Here is a 21421-nt window from a genome sequence, read left to right as displayed (position 1 = left end):
TCTCTCTGGAGTCACCTGGTACTCTCCCAAGTGCCCTCAAGGCCCATGGGTCCCTGAGACTGAAATTCCCATTCCCACATCAGGAAACAAGACTCTACAAGAGCCTTGAATAGGTTATTTTTATTTGTTGCTTTCTATATTTGTCTGTGAACCAGCTCTAAACTTCCTGCTAGGAGAAAAAATGGAAAGTGCCGAGGCCCAGTGTTGAGATCTGCTGAGCAGCAGGTTCCCTGTGGCTGGCACTCACATCATGCCATCCTGTCCCTATGGCACCAGAGCCCTAATGCTTCTGCTCTCCCCACTTCCACCAAAGGATCTAATAGCCCATTAGGGTCTGGACGATTCACTGTCCAGAGCCTTCTGATGTCTCCTGCCCTCTGTGTCAGATGCCAACTTCTGGCATTGGCTTCCAAGGTCCCTGTCCCTTTCATCTGCCCTCACAAACCCCTCGGTGTCTTGTTCCTTCCTCTCTGCCTCTGGCTACCCACATTTACTTACTTCATGGCAGATCCCTAAGTGGTCTTCTCCTTTATTTCTCATCTCCTCCCCAAGATGTTTTCCTGTGTGTGAACCTAGCAGATGGTCCATAATTAAACTGTCTGGACTCACCCCTCCCGGTTAACTACATCTCAAGACACATCCTTCAAAAACTTTATCTAATCTCAGTTTTCGCACCTATAAAATGGGGGTGATATGTAATAGTGGCGTTATGTGTCAAGTTAACAGGGTGTCAGGCCTAGAGTACATTTAATTCTTATTAATGAACTTTGGCCGCTGGTACAGCCCTGGAGCCCTATATTCCTTTCTCTATATCCATGCCCTTCCAGTCTGTAAATTTGTATAATTTCTGTTCTTAAAATGTGAGAAATGCATTTAAAGCAATGACATTTTCATGAGTCAGGTTGAGTTATTTATCCATGCACTAGTAAGAAACATTTCTGAAGCCCCACAATGGGCTACTATGTGCAGTCACAGACAGTCTGATATTGGCAGTTGTGGACAAGGCCCTGTAGGGGTCCAAATAGAGAAGTCAGTCCTGTTGGGGACCCAGATTTCATAAAAGGCTTCTTAAGATTCTTGAGCTGAATCTTTAAGGGGTTTGAATTGGCAGATAGGAGTTAGGAAATAAGAAACATGTTTGAGCCTTCCCTTGAAAGGGTCAGAGTGGATTGGAGATGTAGCTCAGGGGTAGAGTGCTTGCCTAACATGTGCAGATCCCTGGACTTGATCCTGAGGATTGAAACAAAATAGTCACGAGTTGATGGAACCCAGCCTACAAGTATGGAGGGATTAATTCATTGATTTTTATCATTGTGCCTAAAGTAGGCAATAAAATGCAGTGAACACAACAAACAACAAATTTATTACTTTTATCACAATTCCAACACAAGAAAATTAAATTAAATTGAAAATAGGTGAATGAAACAGGCATGGGCTTGTGATATCAGCAGCTCAGGAGGCTGAGAAGAGAAGGATTTCAAGTTCAAAGCTAGCCTCAGCAACTTAGCAATGCCTTGTCTTAAAATAAAATACAAAAAAATAAAAATAAAAAATAAAGTGGTGTGGATGTGGTTCAGTGGGTGAGCACCACCAGTACCAAAAAAAGAAAAAAAGTGAAAGGTGAATGAGGAAAACAAGATAAGAAAAAAGAACAAGAAAAGATACACCAGAAGTAAAACTGGTTCCCAAAATGCCTGCTGGATGTCCTATACACTCGCCAGAGCCCACAAACTGAACTGTGAGCTTTCCAGCAGCCAATTTAAAGATTAGACATCAAGCTGGGAACTCATGGTATCCATACATAAACTCAAAAGAGTGCTCAGAAAATTTGCAATTCCTGGCACTAAGAACAGTAACTTCTTCTTGAAGATACTCAGGAAGAAAAATTACAGAATGAGGTGTGTTTTGTTTAGCTGTTTATCATATAATCAAAATACCTGAGATGAACAACTTAAAGAAGAAAAGTTTATTTTCATTGTTTCAAAGGTTTTATTTCATGACTGGCTGATTCCACTACTAGGGCCTGGGGTGAGGCAGAACTTCGTGGCAGAAGGGCTTGATGGAAGAGGTCAGGGAAAAGATAAAGTACCCAAGAGCATGCCCACAGTGGGACCTACTTTCTTCAACCATGCCCCACCTGCCTACAGTTTCCACCATCTTCTAGTGGACCATTCAAATTTTAATCTATCAAATGGACCAGTCCACTGCTGAGCGTAGATCCTTCATGAGCAACACATGAGATTTAGGGAGGGGGACATTCCAGATCTAAACCATAACAAGTTGATTGAGATCCTACACTTAGTCCCTACTGAAAATATCACAGCTTTTCATAGAGTTCCAGGCGTGGCAGAAAAACTATAGAAAATACCAGCCCACAGATGGAAAAATCCTCTTATCTCCAAATGAAAGTTAATGGCACATCACTGAAGTGCAATTTAGATAAAGTAATTACTGAGGGTGGGCAGGGGACCAAACACAAATCATACCCAAGGATAGTGATTTCTTCCCTGTCTAGAACCTGCCAAGGCCAGGCACTTGTACCCTCTCTTTGTCCCTACCAACATTTTCTAGCATATAGACTCTTAAGCCTGTGGAGTAGAAGTAGAGCTCCCAGGTATCCTGCAGTGTCCTTGAACGAGAGAAGTCCCTGGGCCCAGAATATCTTTCTGAAGAATGAATGTCTTCATCAGCTTTGTGTTGCAACAACAGAATACCTAACACTGGGTAATTTATAAAGAATAGAAGTTTATTTGTCTCATAGTTCTAGAGGCTGGGAAGCCCTAAAGTATAGTGCAGAATCTGATGAAGGTCTTCTTACTGCATCATCACATGGCAAAGGGCATCAAATGTTGAAAACAAGGAAATGTGCCTGCTCATGTTTTGTTATGCCAGATTTGTGAACCCCAATAGACCTCCAGGAGCCGAATCCGATGCAAGCACACAATAGTCTTTATTGCAAGCTCGAGCCTGGACTCACAACTTTTCCCGATGCAGCGGTCCCAGAGAATGAGTCCTGGTCCTTTGTTCAGTGAGATTTTATAGGTTTTTTTGGGGGGGTACTGTATGTGTCACAACATCACACAGCAAATCATTCCATACCACGGGAGAGTCAAACAACAACTCTTAACATTGATTAGCACATTCACTGGCGGGAACAAGTTGGGAAGGGGTGATTGGTTAGTACAAGAGGGGGATTCCTTTGAACTGATTGGTTTAAGCCACGAGGGGTGTACGTGCTGAACTACATGGTTTCCCAACATGTTATCAACCACCATAAACTACTGGGGGGTCATCTGGCATTCCAGGTATCTTCCCTGTCTCATGCTGATTGGTGGTTGCTAGGGGGGTTGCTATGGGTCCTCACCTAGCCTGACTGAGTCAGGGACACCTGGCGCCCCAGACCTCTCCTGTTATTTACAGACAAACAACTCAGCAGGGTGGGTATGTGCTGAGTGAGCCCAACCAGTTGCTTGCCACATATCTCACCGGGCATGGGAGCTGCCAGCCCCCCGGCCCTTCTCTGGCTATAACTAGGATGGGAATTTCTCTCTATGGAATCTGGAACATCCTTTATGAATGCAAAATTGCTTTGCCCAAGTTAAGTGAGGCCCCTGGCAGACACCTTCTTCAATGTGACACTAGAGAAACCCACAGCCCTCACTGAGTCCACCTGGAAATGAGCTGGGAACACAATATCAAGGAGTGAGGCCCAGTGTGACTAGGCTGCTCCACATACTTCTGTGGCCCAGCTGGAGACAGGGTGGTTTAGTCTGGCTGACAAGGTGAATCCACTTTCTAATGCAAGGCTGTGGCAGACACTTCCAGGACTCATCCCATTGGTCCTGACAATACCCTATGAGGGTGGTCCTCTAAACTCCTCCGTTTTCACACAGCAAATTGGGACTTAGAAAGTTACAGGCCATTCTCAAGTTCAGCTAGGTGGTGGTATCTTTGGGTTAGAAGGTTGGGAGCTTAGCTTGGGAGCTCCGCAGGCGCAGCACCTGCTGAGTAGTGATGAACCTTGAGTAGTTGCACACAAAGGTGGTACCGAAGTCTGGGTTCCTGCATACAAGACAGGCATGAACTGCTTCACGAGCTCTTCCTCCCTATTTGACTCAATGGTCTCTACAGATACTATCCATGTTCTGAGTGGGCTGATTTTCACACTGGGGTGGGACCAAGAATGGTGGGTTTAAAGATGGAAATAGCAGCAAACAGAAAAATGACTCCTTCCCATAAAGTGAAGTAAAACCATTGCAGAACAGTTGTCCTCAGTGTACACACACACACACACACACACACACACACAGGGTGGGGAGGAGAGAGTTGGAATTCTGGGCCATGAATGAGTGATCAGACATGAAGGCCTGCCTCAGCTAACCTTCCCTTTGCTACTCAGTGTTAGTCTTGGGCTTCTCTGGAAAAATCGCCAGAGGCTCTGGCAATAGGGCAAAGGCCCACCCAGTGTTCCTACACTTGAGCAATGGGGCACCCCCGAGATTTCCTGAGGCCTGAGCCTCAGCATGCTGTGGAACAGAACATCCCTCTTACTCCAGCCTCCCCAAGCAAGAGAGCTGGGACAGCTTTCTGAGGAAAGTGGGTACCTTTTTAATTTTTTAACCAGGGTTTCATGTTCTGTTTGAACCATCAACCAAGTGAAAGCACTTTCTGTAGTCCCTGTACCTGAGCCTTTTATTCACACAAGACCACTCCAGAGTCCCATGGACTGCTGACTGTCCCCCCCCACCCACCCACATCAAGTACACAACTGAACAGATTTTCACTAACAACCCCCATCATCCCTTGCCCAGCTTGGCTTTGAGGATTCAAAAACTGGATTCATAACCAGTCCCCCCTCACCAGCTTTGTGATGCTAGACCTACCTTTGTGCCTCTCATGGGTGCTCCAGTGTCCCCAGCTCTTCCCTGGGAATTAACTGTCACACCACTTCCTAGGATGTCATTGGGCATATATGCCCATGAATGCCTGTATTGTCTGTGAAACCCATAGACAGGATTCACAATTACAAGAAGGAGAGAAAGAATGAAACCTAACTCATTCAGGCCTGTGTCCCACACAGGGACCTGGGCAATGCCACTTTCCCTCTTGTTGGCAGTTCCCACTCTGATCTATAGCAAGTTTGAAGCTATTGGGATTCAGAGACTGTCACCCTCTAGCATAGAACTTCCCAAGACTTCTTGTGAGATTTCACATTGGCCCAAGTGCCTCTTCTCAGTCTAGGAGATAAGTAACCCACAGAGACCATAGCTTCCTGGTTCCCAAAGGCAGTACACCCCTCACGTGGAGGTGGATCAGACTCTTCCCTCTTGTGTCTAAGGAATAGAATTGGGCAAAAGTGATGGGATGTCACCTCCAAGATTGAGTTATGGGAAGTCTGACTTCTGTCTGGCTCCCTCTCCAGCATTTTCCCCAACTCTGTCTCCCTTTCAATCTTGATCCAAGGAATGAAATGATATGCAGTCTTTGTATACAACTTTGTGATAAAGACCAGTCCTCCCATCAGAAAAGTGTTGAGTCTCAGCCAAACTGGTTTTTTACCAGGATCACAGGCGTGAGCTCAGAGGCAGATTCTCCCAACTAAGCCTCAGTGGGGTCTGCAGTCAAAGCCTCCAGGGACATGGAGACAGAGGCATCCAGCTGAGCCACCTTGGACCCAGTTGCACATAAACTTGACCTTATAAATGCCCATGGCTTTCAGTTGTGAGTTAGGGGGTGGTGATCCACAACTCTGGACATTGAGTGCAGTCTCCAGGCTGTGTGGTGTGCCCTAACCTATCCCTATCTGCCCAGGCCCTCCAACCATATTGGTCTTTTATCCATCCTCCTCTTGTGGCCACATTGAATCAGGACTTCCAATTTCTATGTGGCCATGCCTTCCCCAACACACTGTTCCCAAAATGAGCAGGACTGGCTTCCTTTTGTCATTCTAGTTCCTGCAGCAATGCCACATCACTGAGATGGTTCTCAATCCCTACCTAGTGACTCCAGCTTTCCTTCACACTGGGCCCTATTTTGGTCTGGCTCTTGTTCAGCATAAGGGTCAAGGAGAAACACACTTCCACACAGAAGATGAGAATCTACCTTATGAAGGTGATCATAGATACGGGATCCTCTTGCTAGGACCCTTTTTCTATTGGGCCAGAACTGTGCTCTGAATGTGCTTGCTGAGAAGAGCTTGGAATTTTCTAACTGAACAGTTCGTGCAAGCTGCTTCCACTTGCAGGAACAAAGTGTGTTCTCCTTGAGCACTTTGGGCTGTCCCAGGTTGAACTAGAGTGTGTCAGAAGCACTTGTAATGATTGGCATTCATGGTTTCACATTGAAGCCTCTGTGCCATCTGTCAACCACTGATGGCTGCAAGTGGGGCCCTGCCATTCAATGAGTTTTCTGAAAAAGTAGGAGTTTTGGAGAACTGATCTTCTCAGCATTCCTCTTGCCTCCCCAAGTTGGGTGATGTCAGTTATACGGGCTTCCTTGGGAGCACACATTTTATATTGGGCTGGAATTGGACTCTGGATGTGATTACTGAAAATAGCTGGGGAGTGGGGAATGGAAGCCATTTGCTGCAAGCAGTTTCAATTTGCTTTGTTGATTAACTGTTGTAAGTGGGCACATGGTGTGTTTTTCTGTGTGAGCTAGAAGGAAACAAAACCACTTCTTACAGGTGACAGGCATGCTTTCACATTGAAGCCTCTGTGCCATTGATCAAAAACAGTTCACTCATGTGGGCACCTGCACTTCAAGTATATGTTGTACACAGTGTGACAAATAGATGTCAATGAGACTTTGGAGAACTGATCTTCTCAGCTGGTCCTCTTTCCTCCTGCAGGTTGGTGATGCTAGATACAAGAGATCTCTTTCTGGCACACTTTGTATTTCATGCCTGAATTGTGCTCTGAATGTGCTTGATGAGAACAGCTTAGAAGCGCAGAAGGGAAGCTGTTTGTAGAAGCAGCTCCAAGTAGCACAAACTCATTTGTTCTCAGCGAGCACATGGGGATTTTTCCCTGGTTGAAGCAGTGTGAATGAGAACGGCTTCTCAGAGCTGGTAGGCATGTTTGCATTTGGAAACATCTTTTCATCTGTCATCCAGAGTTTTTCCTTGCTTGCAGAAATCCGCATTTCAAGTGTTTTCATAAAGGTCTGATAAGTGGGTTTCCATGGAATTTTGTGGAATTGATCTTTTCAGCAGTCCTTGTTGCCTTCTCAAAATTGGTGATGCTGGGTGCAAGGACTCTCTTGTCAGCCAACATTGTATTTTGAGCCTGACCTCTGCTCTGAATGTGCTTGCTGAGAGGAGTTTGGGAGTGCAAATACAAAGCAGTCTCTCAGCAGCTTCAACATTCAGGAGCTCATTTTGTTCTCAGTGAGCACATTGGGGTTTGTCACTACTTAAACTAGCATGAAGAATAACCGCTTCTCAGAGGTGGTAGTTTCCCTTTGAAGCATTGGTACAATTGGTCAGTGCGAGTTCAATGCAGGCAGGCACTTGCATTTCAAGTGAATTCTGTGACAATAAATTGAGCAATGGATTTCAATCAACCTTGGGGAATTGTTCTTCCCAGTGGGCCAACAGTTCTCCTCCAAGTTGCTGAACCTAGGTCCAAGGGCTCTCTTGCTAGCACTCTTTGCATATGGGCTGAAACTGTGCTCTGAGTGTGCTTCCTGAGAATATTTTGGAAGTGCAGCACAGAAGAATTTTGGCAAGCAGCTTCCATATTAGGAAATGACTTTTTTTTTCTCATCGTGCCCATTGAGCTTTTGTACCAGGCTGAAGTAGTCTTAAATCCAACTGCTTCTGAGAGCTAGCAGGCACAGTTTCCATTGGAAACAACTGTGCTCTTGGTCAATGGCAAGTTGGTTGCTGTCAGGTACCTGCAGTATCAATGAGTTTTTAGAAGAGGGAGACCAAGGGAATACAATGAAACCTTGTACAATTCATTTCCTAATCAATGTTTGTGATGCTAGACCAGAGTGGACTTTTGCAATGATACTTTGTCATATTTTTGTAGCAAATGTGTTTTGAATGTGCATCCTGAGATCCATTTGCAGGGGGCAAACAGAAAAGGTTTGTGCACAAAGTAGCTTTGTTCTCAGTGAACACGTGGGGGTTTTTCCCTGGTTGAACTTTCAGGAAGCAGAACCTCTTGTCAGAGCTGATGGCCTAGTTTCACTTGGAACCATCTACGCACTCAGTAAAGCACAGGTCACTGCAGATGGGCTCATGCAATTTCAAGATAGTGTTCAGAATCTGTTTGAGGAATGGATTCCAAAGAATCTTTGAGGAATTGACCACCCATCAGACCCATTGCTTCCTATCTGAGCAAGTGCTCCCAGGTGCAAGGGCTCTCCTGCTAGCGCACTTTGGATATTGAGCCTGAACTGTTCTCTGAATGTGCTCAATGAGAAGAGTGTGAAGTGCAGAAGAGAAGCAGGGTGTGCAAACAGCTTCAATCATAGAATGTAAAAGTGTTCCTAGAGAGCACATTGGGATTTGGGCCTGGTTGAACTAGTAGGAACTGGGACCCCTTCTCAGAGCCAGCAGTCACTGGCTTTACTTAGAAATTTCTGTGTCTTGTATAAAGTAGAGTTTGTTGCTCGTGGGCACCTTCATTTCCAGTGAGTTTTCAGAAAAAATTGAGAAAAAGATTTCAATGAAACTCTGGGCCATTGATCTTGTCAACCGTCCAACTTTCCACGTCAGTATTGGTGATGTTAGGTACCAGGGCTCTCTGGGTAGCACAATTTGTACTTTGAGTGTAAAGAGTTGTCTGAACGTGCTGGCTGAGAAAAGCTTGGAAGTGCAGAAAGGAAGCATTTTGTGCAGGCAACTTCCAATTAAAGGAACAGTCTTGTTCTCTGTAAGCACATTGGGTTTTGTTTCTGGTAGAAGCTGCCTGAAGCAGAACTTACTTCTCAGAGCCGGCACTCTCAGTTTCTCTCTGAAGCCTCTGTTACATTGGAAATGCAGGTTCCCTGCATGAAGGCTCCTGAGTTTCCAGTTTGTTTTCTGACTGAGTGGGAACCATTGATTTCAGTGAAATATTTGCAAATGGATTTTCTTCAAAGGACAGCTTTCCTCTTTAAAGTTGGTGATTGGAGCTACAAGGGCTCTCTTGCAGCTACTCTCTTTCTATTGGGCCAGAAGTGGGTTCTGAATGTGCTTGCTCAGAAGAGTTTCAGAAGTGAAGCCATTCATGCAAGCAGCCTCCACTTGCGGGAGCAAAGTGGGTTCCCAGTGAGCAATTTGTGGCTGTCCCTGTTTGAACTAGAGTATCACAGAATGACATGTAATAACTGGCAGACACCGTTTCACTTTGAAGCCTTTGTGCCATCAGTAAACCTGTTTGTTGCATATGGGTCCCTGCATGTCATTTACTACTAAACTCATCCAAGTCCAGCACGGTACTGGTTCTCAGAAAAAAAAAAGTGTGAAATGTCTATTGAACACGAAGCTCACACATTGGCAAGGAAGGCTGCGCTTGAAAACACCTCAGGCCTGCACGGGTGTCTTCAGCTGTGAGTCTGCAGCATTTCTTCCTGGGGCCTCTTTTCCAGTGATGCTGCCGCCCTGCCCTCGCCAGCTTCCCTCCCTTTCCCATCTCTCCTCTCTCTGGTCCACTCCGCAGATCCCATCCTCCCTTCAATAGGGCCTCATCCAGGAAGCCTGCCCATGTGCCTCCCACTGGATTCAAACTTCTCCAGTGCACTTGTTGTCAAAGCAGGGACTCCGAGGAGAGAGGGGCTCTCCATTCTCCACATGGATGTCTCTCAGCAGGGATGACTCCTCCATGCTTGGATGGCAGGGCTGTGATCACCTGGGAAAGTGGAAATAGGAGGCTTCCAGGGGACTGGTGGTGTTCCTAGCCAGGGTGCTGGTCACTGCAGTGCATTTAATCTATGGACTTCAAGGAGCCATGTGCTGCAGATTTGTGTACTTCTGCATCTGTATGCACACATTTCTTCATGTGGGAAAAAAAGTGATGTTCTCAAAGTTTGCTTTATATTATATACTCAACTGGTAATTTACAAACCCCAGTGTCCCATCTTAGCCCAGAGCCATTCCATCAGCCCAGGGCCAGTGGGTGGTCCAGTGGTCAGTACTATGTACAGCTCCCAGGTGGCTCCAGTGTGCAGCTGAATTTGAGAGCCAGTGTACCGTAGGATTTGCCCTTGAGGTTAGAATTCATTGACTTCGTCTTATGTCATTTGACGGTTCAGGATATTCCTTGTCTCATTAACTATCTGTGAAATCTTCAAGTTAGCAATCTCTGGTCATTTCTACCCTCTGGTGGCACCTGGTTCAACAGCTTGTTGTAGGGTGGGGTCGGTCATGGGTGGGGCCAGAGCCCACACTGTGGTTAGGGTAGCGAAGGGATCTGAAGAGACTACCTTGAAACTGAGCTCTGGCTGCAGTTAACCAGGAATCAGGGCCTGGAAATGGAAGCCATGACAAGGCTTCTGACTAGAAAGGACACATCCTTCTGGGCTGAGTTGGAGGTCCAGCCAGGCAGAGGAACACAGAGCGGATGCAGGAGAGGGGGATGGTCTAGATCACAGAGTAGCTCTGTCATCATATCTTAGAGAGTGAATTTTTTTCTTCCAGTATTTTTGGTAAATACTAATTCATTCACGTGCATCTGAAAACACCTTGTTTGTCGGAGAGGCCAGCTCAACCAACACAGGCGATGACATCTTGGTGGATGTGCATTCTAAAAGGAGGTGAGGTTGGTGCCAATAGAGTGTGTGGGCACTCAGGCATTGGCTAGCTTGCTTTTGAGAGTGAATCTTCTAAATGTTATTGTGCTGGCTTTTGAAAGCTCGTGTGGTTTGGCTAGATGTAGAATTCTTCCACACAATTAAGCATGATGTACATTTTAGAGAGCATTTTCACTGAGGTTGGGGGTGGGAAGCCGTGAGCTTTAACATCTATCATGTTTCTCACCTGGAGTTGGCTACCTACAACTGGTGACCGTGTTTTGCTACTGCTGAGCAATACTGAACAAGTCTCTGGCCCAGTAATCCATTGCTAACTACATCACCAACGAAAACACTCTGAGTGAAGGTGAGGACCAGAAGAGCCCGGGAACCACCTGACAGCACCCTTGAAGTCCTGAGCTCTGGAACATCATACGCCAACTCAACTGGGTATCAACCTCGTCTTCCTGGCCTCATTAGAACTGTGTGCCCACAGGTGTCCTCAACTTTCAGAAGCAAATACAGAATGGTAGAATCTGCTCTGAGGACACTTTTCAAAGTCTTATTTGCAGCACGTCTTCACTGGAATGAGTAGGCAATCGGCATTCTGTTGTACTTAAAATTTCATGAAATTCTGCCCCTACTTGGTAGATGGTATGAAAGAGACTTGGCCTGAATGCATTTTACATGACAAAATATGGCTTATCTTTTCTCCTAAACCTATCAGGGCAGTCAGAGCAGCCAAGGAGAACTAAAAACATGCATAAAATGGCCAGACAGACTGGGATCACTGCACACCTTTCTAGAACCTCCTGTTGTTCTCTGGCTTCCCTGAGATTAAAGCGTGGGGACCCTGCGATCCAGATTTGTTAGCAAGTAGTGTTCTTGGGAGGTGATACTAGAAAACTCCAGGTGGGAACAGGAAGTGAATAGGAACTGGAAGACAGGGTGTACCAGCCAGTTGTTGTCACTGAGTGACTAAGCACAGTCTTGCTAAGGAGTGCTGGGGGTCCATGAAGATCATGCTACTAGTAGAAGCCCACCTACAGGGTGAGAGAGCTGGGGTATTCTCCACCCACTCCTGCCAGCCGTGGCAGGAAGCTGCTGCTGGCCTTCACTGTAGGCAAATGGACCATGGTGCTGGGGGCTGGAGGTCAGCTGGGATGTGAAGAAATGGCATAGTGCTGAACAGTGACTTCCAGCTTTGAGTCCCCAGACTGGGATCTTTAGCAGGGCAAGGACAGAGACAGTGCTCAATGCAGCGTCTACTTCTCAGCATAGTGCCAGGCGCACAGCAGGCCTTCATCAATACCCGTGGAATGCGCTGGCTCGCCCCAGCCCTGCTCCATGCCTCTCAGCTGGGCCCTCTCTGCTGGTCCTGTCTGTTCTACTGTATTCAGCTCTTGCTTCTAAGTCTTTTGCTTTATCAAATTTTGTCCTCTCTCTCCACACTAGTGTGGTCACTCTGCCTTCTTCCCAGGTCGCTCTCTGGTGGGGCTGTGGCATAGTCTCATTATACCAGAGATAAGAGTTTTTAAACCAAATAAGACACGTGCCCTGGTGCTTAGAATTGTCTTCAGCATAATGTGAGGTAGAAGGATTGAAAGTAGGATTGTCCTCCCAATCTTAAGGCATATAATCCCTGTGTGCAGACCAGGAAGTGCCCTGGGAAGAAAGGCAGGTATGGGTTTGGAATCAGAGACCAGCATGAGAAGAACACTTTCACTGCTCACTGGACAATGACCTTGGGCATGTTCTGTAACCTCTTGGGGCCTCAGTGTTTGCATATCTGAAATGGGGATAGTTGTATGACTGACTTCAGGAGGGGAGTAGAGAGAATCCTAGAAGTAGAGGAAGAAAACACCCAGCATTTGTGAAGCACCCACCCCCATCATTAGCCTTTCCATGATTTTCTAAGCGTGTGTTGATTGACTGTTGGTTACAGCATGCCTGCAGATCTACCTGAGGTCCCGTCTAATCCACACGGAGGAGAAGCTCAGTTTTGCCCAGTTGCCACATTTGCAAGGACACCTTCTAATAGAATCTGATCCAGGAAGCTGGGGGCCCTTTGCAGAACATACAGGATCCACAGTAAAGTTCAAGCCCCTGAGACACAGAGGGCTTCTGCTGGTGTCCTCATGTCCTCGTGGGCACTGCAATGCCTTTCTCCAGCCATGTTCATTGAGAGCCTGGTCCAGGCCAGGCCAGGGCTCCCTGCTGAGGATGTGGCAGAGAATGAAGCACCTGCCTGGCTGGCTTCTAGGGGACTCAACAATCGGGGGCAAGACAGGCAAGTGATGGTGAAGATGAGACCAGTAGGTAACGTGTCCGAAGCTCTTGGTGTGGAGCACTCTTCTAAGCATCTTATCATAAAAGCTTCCTCATCCCTCGATAGCTGTAGGAGAAACAGTGTTTTTGTTATCCTCATTTTCCATAGGTGGCAACTGAGGCACTGAAAGATCAGGTCACTTGGCCAAGGACATGGAGACAGCACACGGGGAAGTGTGGCTGCAAACCCTCCCATGTGGCTCCAGCCTTGTGCTCTTTGTCACCCACAGCCTGCAACCTCTTTGCCATGCTGTGGCCCCTGTGACTTCTCTGTCACCAAATAGTGATCCACTGCAGGGCCTTTCCCGAGTCCTCTTCCACCTCAGAGTGCCTGTGTGTGTGTGTGTGTGTGTGTGAGAGAGAGAGAGAGAGAGAGAGAGAGAGAGAGAGAGAGAGAGAGAGAGAGATTCTGAAGAATCAAAGCCAGAGAAGAGAGATACTTCCATTAGTTACATCTGGATAGCACTTTGCCTAATTTCCTAGCAGGGAAGCATATAAAGTCAATGACAGAGCTTTTTGGTGGTGTAGCCAAGTATCTTTGCAGCATTTTCAATGCTATATGATCTGTTCTAAGAATTTTAGCATTTCACCCACATTTATCTTTGCAGCAACTTGGAAATGTTGGTGTTGAATGAGAGGTATTGATCCAAGAAGAAAAGGCATTGCTTTGGGGAAGAGTGGAATGAGGTCACTTAGGCCCTTAATGAGAGAAAGACAAAATGTTGGGGGGGGGGTGCTACAATAAACCTCAGGGATGTTTCTTCCATTCCATAAGGGAGGAGGACATGCGAACAGTGCCTGCTCATCCATTGCTCAATTCCATTTTGGGGGATGACCCAGCCCTGGAAGCCAAGGAGGGACAGGAAATAGCAAAGCCATCTTCACTCCAAGTCGCATGCTTGAGCACTTGGCTCATCCCCAAGTATCAGGAGAGGTAGATCAAGCCAGGCTTAGAGGAACCCATGGAGTATCATCTGGAGGCTAACAGGCAGTTCAAAACCCTATCATTCCTTAGAAAGCTTGGAATGGAAATACCATCTGACCCAACTACCCCACTCTGTTTATACCCAAAGGACTTAAAATCAGTGTACTATAGTAACACAGCCACACCAATGTTTATAGCAACTCAATTTACAATAGCTAGACTAATGGAAGCAACCCAGATGCCCTTCCATAGATGAATGGATAAACTCTGATGTATACAGAGTGGAATGTTCTAGACAATGAATGAGTGCTTACTGTTGCCTGGACTTGTCTACAGAATCCTGTAGCATCTGAGCATGTTATGCAGGGCTTGCAAAGAGTCCAGGTGTAAGGGCTGCACAGAGTTTGCAAAAAATCTAGGTCAGATGTTGATGCATAAAACTGAGCTGGGAGAAGTCTCTACCACAATGAGAAATACACCTCGATACCAAAGATGGGAAGGTACCTCATGAGGGTGATTGTAGGTACAGGGCCCTTTGGTAGGTCACTTTCTATATCAGGCCAGAACTGTGCTCCGAATGTTCTTGATGAAAATATTTTGGAAGTTCAGGCCCAGTATACAAAGTCTGCCACCATGAGAGCCCTTGTACAATGGAGCACCAAAATGAAGGATCAATGGGACTGCTGAGTAGATGACATTCTCAAAGACTCTTTGGAATGTATTCCTCAAACTGATTCTGAAAACTTTTTTTTTTTAATTGCATGTATATGTCTGCAATGAACTGTTATTTTTTGAGGGCAAAGATGCTTCAGAGTGAATTCCTGTCATCAGCATTGGGAATAGGTTTTCTTCATACAAGTTCTAACAGGGAAAATTCCCAGTATGTCAACTGAGAAGAAAGGTAATTTCATTAAGTTGATATTGCTTACACAAATATTTTCAGTTTGCCCCCTACAAATTGATCTCAGGGTGCACATTCAAAACACAATACTTCTTGTGAGAGAGCACTCTTAGCTAGATTCCCCAATATTAAAGAGGAAATTGGGACTGCTGAGAAGATGAATTGCACATCATTGTATTCCCTTGGTTAAAATTTTTCTAAACACTCATTTGAAGTTCAGGTGCCCACCAACAACATAGTTGCTGTTCACCAACCATAGATGTTTCAAATCGAAATCGTTATTGCTAGCTCTCAGAAGAAGTTGATATTAATGCCACTTCAGCCAAGTACAAGGCTCAATGAGCACAATGAGAACATACTTAGTTCCTAATACTGAAGCTGCTTGCAAAAACTTCTTCTCTGCTGCACTCCCAAAATATTTTCAGGAAGCACATTCAGAGCGCAGTTCAAGCCCATGTACAAAGTGTGCTAGCAAGAGAGCTCTTATCCCTAGGTTCAGCAACTTTGAGAAGAAATGTGGGCCTGCTGGGAAGATCAATTCCCCAAGGTTTATTGAAATCCATTGCTCAATCTTTTTTTCACAAAATTCACTTGAAATGCAGGTGCCTGCCTGCATTGAACTGCCATTGACCAATGGTATAGATGCATAAATGGGAAGATAGACTACCAATCGTGAGAAGAGGTTGTTCTTCATGCCAGTTTTACCAGAGGAAAACCCCAGTGTGCTCACTGAGAACAGGGTGAGTTCCTGAATGTGGAAGCTGCTGGCAGAAACTGCTTCACTTCTGCACTCCCAAAATATTCTCAGCAACCATCTTCAGAGCCGAGTTTAGGCCCAAACTACAATATTTGCTTAGAAGAGACTCCTTGCACCTAGGATCACCTATTTTGAGAAGACAAGAGGGATTGCTGAAAAGATCAATTTCACAAAGTTTCTTTGAAACCTATTCATCAGACCTTTCTGAAAACTCACTTGAAATGCAGGTTCCTGCCTGCAGGATGACAGATGGCAAAGATGTTTCCATATGAAAACATGCCTGTCAGCTCTGAGAAGCAGTTCTTCTTTATACTTCTTTTATAGTTCAACCTGGGATCAATCCCAATGTGCTCACTGAGAACAATTTTATTTCCTTCTTGTTTTTAACACTAGTTTTTCAAATGGGTCAGGAATACCTCATAATCTTTTCCCCTTCCTTGATACACATTTCTTTTTTAATATTTATTTTTCAATTTTAGTTGGACACAATGCCTTTAATTATTTATTTTGATGTGGTGATGAGGATCAAACAAACCCAGGGCCTCACACATGCTAGGTGAGCACTCTACTGCTGAGCCACAACCCCAGCCCCATTGATAGACATTTTGACTGCTCCCAGAAACCCGCTTTGTTGTGTTCCTGTAAAGAGTAGCACAGGTTTTCCTGTTTGTCTTGAAGCACTAAACTAAAGCTTTAATTGCAAAGAAGAAAATATTCTGCATTAAAAATATCAGCATATCCCCCAAATACACACACACACACACACACACACACACTTGCACACACTCACATAGCTAGGGCACTGGAAACCCAGAGCTGGCCTCCCTGGGGTCCAAGTGGTTCCTGTTGTTCCCTCTGAGTTTTCTTTATGTGATTTTTTTTCACTACACTTTCTCCATCGCTGCTATTTGTGTCTCAGAATAGCAGCAGTAATTATCAGATTGCTGTCCCCTTTTCCACTATGGGCTGAACTGGAGCGCCTTTGAGATTCCCTCAACAAACCTCTGAACCTGCAGAGGCCGCTCATCTGAGTCAACAGAGGCACTGCTGAAGTATGGTTCTCCAAGCCAGAAGTATCTGGACATCCCCCAGCTTGTGTCCCTATCTCCCAGGGAATCACTGCATGGAACACTGGGCTGGCCCAGACCTCCAGAGAGCAAGAGTCCTCAGAACTCCAGGTCCCCAGATATTAGAACGGAAGGAGCTATGCTCATCTCATGCCTCCTATGGTTATTGATCCAAGTTACATTCTAACCTGATTTTCTCTTTTCCTATAAATCCCACTTTCTGGCCCTATTATCCAATGTTTACCTTTTCTCTATCACCGGCTTGACTTCTGTTTTATTTAACAGTTACCTGAACCATTATATGCTTATTTATAAAAATTGATTTCAAATGAACTCATTTGATTTTTTTCTTTACATTGTATTTAGCAATAACATGAAATCATGGATTTATTGTGTTAGTTTTACTTTTCCCTTCTAACACACAGTAAATTAAAATACTATTAACCTATTCATGCTTATACCACTTAAAATTACCTTTCATATGATTCTTATGAATGCAAAATTTCGGAAATGATAGAGTAGGGACTAGTAAACCTTTACCAAATAGTCAATATCTTAGGCTTTGTAGACCAAAAAGCATAAATCAAGGATATCGTGTGGGTATTTATATGCCACAAGAGAAAACACATTTCAACATTTTCTCCTAATCCCTTAACAAAACAGCCAGTCTAGGTCACAGGTCTTATAAAAAGCAGCTGGTAGGCTGAATAGGGCTCAGGGGCCATAGTCTCTGATTTAAATCATAAAACCAATGTTTTTTTGAGCCTTCTCTGAAATTTCTTAAAACAGCCAGTGTACATGATAAGACCACTCACAGGAGGGCTAGGAGGAGAGCAGAGTTGTTTGGTGGCCCGCACCCCCCTGGCCCCGGTCAGCGTTCACTGGATCCATCACCAGCATCCTTACTATCTTTTCTTTCCAGGGTCTGGCAGTCCTGAGCACTCTGCCTGACACACAGTAGGCTTGCAAAAAATAGGAGACAGTGTTTTTTCCTCACGTGCTCAAAGGAGGACATCCCAGCCTTCCAAGCACTTGGATTCCACTGTAGAATCACTCTTAAACAGGTTGAGTTTTCATTCTCTGGAAATTCTGATTCCAAAATTTGTTCAAGGAATAAGCTGAGCATTAGTGATTTTTTTTTTTAAGTTCTTGAGGCAAATCTGATGATTCCAACCAAAAACCTGTGGCTCAGAGAGAGCATGATCTAATAATTACAGAATCAACTCCAAACCCCAGATTGGCTTTTTTCATGCCCTGATTTATGGTCACAGGTGGTTCTTGCCCTCTTTGTGAGTCTTGGATTCCATGTGTCAGCCAGTCATCAACCAGTGTTCCTTGAGGAGCTATTAAGTGGCACACTAAGTGCTAGCAATGCATGAGGAGGCAAGAGGCCCTCCAACACTACAGCCTCCCTTCCTTACCTCCCTCCCTTTATCACCCCTTAGTTTTACTCAGCCCTGTTCACCACCTGGCATCTAAAATGTGTTCTGACTTTTCCCATGAGAGCCAGGGCCTGGTAGCACCTGGCCCACTGGTATTCCCAAGGCCTGGAACAGTGCAGGGCAGCCAGGCAGTGTGCTCAGCCAAGACCTGTGCTAACAGGGGCAGGAAGTAGGGAGCAATGCACCTGTGGGGGCCAACCTGCCGGCCCATCCAGGGCAGGGCCCGAATCCCAGCCTCCTCTGTCTTGGAAGCAGCAATCAAGAATGCAGCCTGGTTTTCTTCACAGATATTTGGTCTGAAGCCATGGATTTCAGCCTCGGTTCATTCATTTATAAAACTTAGAAAATGCTGTAAAGATTAAACAGGATGAAGTCCAATGTGCAGCAGATGCTCCCAAGGTAGTAGTTCTATGTGTTGGTTTCTCTCATTACCTGGAATTTTATAAACAGACCACAATTGTAGAAGTTCTCTGAACACGCCCAAAGAGAGAAACTGAGTAGCCAGCAATGTGCCTGTGACATCCTAATGACGAGGTCTGACAACTTGCATCTGCTTTCTGAAATATATTTATTGAGCTTCTGCCACATACTGGACACTGTGCTAGGGTCTTGGGACTTGGGGTAATAAGCCAGACCCAGCTTTTTCCCTCAGGAAACTTACATTCTGTGTGGAACTGGTGACAGATGAGAATCACCAGAGCCAAGAATCCTACAGCACAGCCCTGAACACATGAAGGCAGCAAGGTCTATGTGGCCGTCAGGTCTGTGTCGGAGCCAGAGGTGAACTTGACGTGTAATCTAAAGAGTCAGAGGATGTTTCCCTGAGCAAGTGCCACCGGAGCCCAGATTTGGACCACGTGAAGGCATTCATTAGAAGAGAAGGAGGCTGGTGCTGGACATGGAATGAGAACAGGACAAAGGCCAAGGCCAGCTCGGAAACTTGGAGATTTCACCTCAGAAGGTGGGCAGAGCCAAGCAGTGAGGGGCTGAGTCTGGTCCTTCTCCAGTCTTTGTGTGTCACAACTCCCTTGGACATCTTGCTAAAATGCAGATTCTGGTTCCAGGTCTGGGTGGGCCTGAGAATTTGCATTTCTAATAAGCTCCCAGGTGCAAGTCTGCTGGTCCATGAACTGAGTTTAGGGGAGGAAGGTTTTTAGGCCATGTCTTTGTACTAAGAGCCAAAAGGGATTTTCCGAAGTCCCCTCTGGATGTTATGAACCTGTCTTTCCCTTATCATGGAGCAAAATCCTCTGCCTGGAACTTGGGAATTCTTGGGAAGTCTCACACACACACACACACACACACACACACACACACACAGAGGATGGATGGAAGGAAGGAAGGAAGGAAGGAAGGAAGGAAGGAAGGAAGGAAGGAAGGAAAGAGCAGGGAAGGAGGGAGGAAGAGAGAGAAAGAAAGAAAGAGTTGATATCTCTGCTCCTTCCTGGTTGCCGCTGTTGATTTATTTGCCAGCATTCAACTCAACCCCAATAATAGTTGACATTGCCTTGAACAGGTGCCTTTGCCCAGTGGAAACTCCCTTGTCTGGAGGTTGCAACTTAGAAATTCTGGAAGGCAGTGGAGAGACAGCCCTATGTACCCACACTTTCTTTTTTTTTTTTTTAAATCATCCTAGGCTTGCTAAAAAGAACACACATGTGCAGGCACACACACACATACACACACGTGTCCAGGTAATCTTTGGAAAGCAATGATAACCACACATGAAATTGAAATGAAATCTTACAAAAACTAACTCATCTCAGAGTCATTCCTTAGAGGATTAAGGAACTGGTTGACCTTGGCTGTGGATGTCTAAGCTGAGACCCAGGTTAGAAATCTCAGGACTGCAGTCCCCCCAGGGAGGCTGGTCATGGTGGGGTTGAGATATTTGGGAGGTGACTGGGAAAAGCCAGGTACAGGGGTCAGGGTGATGAAAGTGGATTTGATTTGTCCTCTGGTGACATTTAGGAGGACAGGTGAGAAAGGCAGCTGCTGACACACAGTCTCCACTGCACCCCTGCCAGGTACACAAGGCCTTCTAAGACCACCTGGGTGAAAAAGATGGGTCCACAGAACACTGCCCTGTGAGCAGTCCTAGACGCTCTTGATGAGTGTCCCCAAGCACAGGTTGAACCCCCTGCCCACTACTCCATTTAAGTAAGCACTTCTTCTGTAACTTTAAATCAAAGGTGGCTCCTGTTCCGCATGAGCACCTTTCCTGGCAGCTTGTGCAGCACAGTGAGTGAGCAGCTGCTCACCAGGAGCAGTTTGGACAGGGCATTGCTCATGCATCAGCCCAAGGCAGCAGCGGCCAGGGCACGTGGCTTTGGAGTTATACAGGTTCAGCCACGAGCACCTGCATGTTGCAGGGAGCGTCACTCCACATGAGCACATCACTTCCCTCATGGGCATGAGCAGCCTGGGAACACCACCATCCAGAACAAACTGCCAGAAAACCGGCTTCTCATGCCTCAAGTGCACAGGTGTGCCGCTGTGTGTGTCGGTCCAAAAGAGCAAACTGCGTCTGACCGATTAGTCTGTGAACAATCCCAGGTCCAGTGAGAACAAGCAGGCGACCCCCAACCTTCTCACCAGCTTCCCCCCACCCAGCTGACTCTGACACCGTCATTCTCTCCCGCATCCTTCACTCCTGACACTTGAAAATTTTTTTTCAAATCCTGAGCATCTTTATCATTTTAGGATTGTCAATTTCCATTTTGCCTAATTAATAAATATATCAAAACCTGAAAGGAAATGAAAGTTGTAAAGAACTTTTGGCCCTAAGGGGGAAAAAAAACAATGGTGAGCTAGACTTGGAATGTGGTTCTTTCAATCCTGTTGACTTATTTAGGGAATTATATTTTCCACTCCCCATAAGCCTCTTTATTAATCTTATGCACAAAAATACAAACAAAATGGGAGTTCATAATCCACTTGAATCAAATATATGAAATATGATATGTCAAGAGCTTTGTTATGTTTTGAACAACTAATAATAAAAAAATTAAAAAATAAACTAAAAAAATACAAACAAAGATCTCAAAAGAATGCATCTCCTTCTCAAGGACATCACACACTGCTGATCTAGGAGTCTTTAGACTAGTTTTGACTCTCACCATCATAAACACCCCATTAATATTTAATGAGCACTTACTATGCACCAGGCACACATGCAGCACACCATAGACATAAACTGTATAAACCACATGGTGACCTCATAACAGAGTGGGGGGGGCAATGTTTGAGTTAGGAAACTAGTGTTGAGAAGTTTAAATAGCT

This window comes from Marmota flaviventris, unplaced genomic scaffold, assembly GCF_047511675.1.
Source record: "Marmota flaviventris isolate mMarFla1 unplaced genomic scaffold, mMarFla1.hap1 Scaffold_146, whole genome shotgun sequence".
NCBI classification, from domain to species: Eukaryota; Metazoa; Chordata; class Mammalia; order Rodentia; family Sciuridae; genus Marmota; species Marmota flaviventris.
The sequence above is the reverse complement of the archived record's forward strand: the minus strand, read 5'-3'. Positions refer to the sequence as shown.